The sequence below is a fragment of the Eimeria mitis genome, genomic scaffold (assembly GCF_000499745.2).
Source record: "Eimeria mitis Houghton genomic scaffold, Emh_scaff1024, whole genome shotgun sequence".
Taxonomy (NCBI): domain Eukaryota; phylum Apicomplexa; class Conoidasida; order Eucoccidiorida; family Eimeriidae; genus Eimeria; species Eimeria mitis.
In genome coordinates, this window is record NW_013567150.1 from 8,192 (window position 1) to 9,534 (window position 1,343).

A 1,343-nucleotide genomic window follows, 5' to 3' on the forward strand; every position below is an offset into this window, starting at 1 on the left:
ACGGGCTTCAAACAGAGGCGAGCTGTAATGCCCCGGTGGCATTCAGTACCTAAGACTAGACTCTATTAATGGAGAAATAGTCCTAATCCCAGCATTCAAGCAAAGTTCCAACTTAAAATTGAGTTTTCAAACTTTGAATTGAGTTTTTAAGAGAGATTTCAACCCGAATTCTCCAAGGAGATTCTTCTGCCGTCTCCCAATCCCATCGGATCCGACCTTCCGCTAGCTAGGCCCACAGCCGGTCGCTAGCTCCGCAGGGTACGGCCGACCCGGCCCTGTGTCCCCGACTATCTCTCTCTCTCTAAGAGGTCGAACCTTGGTACTATAGTTGCCCATAGTTTGCATTGCTAGACTAACTCTGTACGAAACTATAATTTGTTTATTCAACTTATTACATATTCTTAACTTTAACCTATTCACTAATATCGCAGTATATTGTAACGAGTACATTGTAGTGCGAGTGCACTACACGAGCATTCCAACATACAAACTTACGGTAGAAGATGTGCACGCTGGTGACTATGCAACCCGCTATACGTTATCATTTTCTTTATATTTCCCCCCATGTTGCACGTTCTCAAGCCGTCAACTGCATAGTTGCGAATGAGACCAAGCCTCAACACGCTGTTGATGATCTCGTCGTGGATCTCTGTTCGATGCGGATGCCTACTTGAGTGCCAATTTGACCCGTAATGGAAAACTCCCTGTTCGCATCAGTGTAGTTGCAGAGGATGACATCCTTGTCGATTCCTTAAGGTCGTCCGTAAAAGCCACAACAGGAAAGAATGCAGCGGCTTGCGAGGGACTGATAACATCCGATATTGTGAGTACAGCAAGAACAAAGGCGGGGGATTTGCGCTGAAGCTACGGGCACTAATACTGTGCCAACGGCAGCTCGAAGCCACCCAGTGAAACCCGACAGAAAATGGGGAACAATTCAGCTGATTATCTGAGACGGACTGATACAAGGGCTTGCTCTTATCTGTTAATTTGGGTATACAGAAGGAGACATTTCCTCACACTTTCGAGTACACCGAGTATGCTGGTACCACTCCTAACTACCGTTAGGCGGTTGAGGCAGGGTTGGCAGCCTTCGAGTAAGGAAATGTCGTAGACAGCCTCACTACAGAAGAGTCCCATAGCTCTTCTCTGTATAGCGAAACGCGGTGATGATACACAGCCGACGGCTAACCAGCCTCGCCGACTTCTCTCCAGCCAACACATCACCTTTGCATGTGCTGTGTTATGTTAACACTTCTTCCAGCAAAAAAAGATACCCTCAGAAAGAAACCGAGTGGCAAACAATCTGGAACAAACTCGACAGTTCCAATTTGGCATAACAT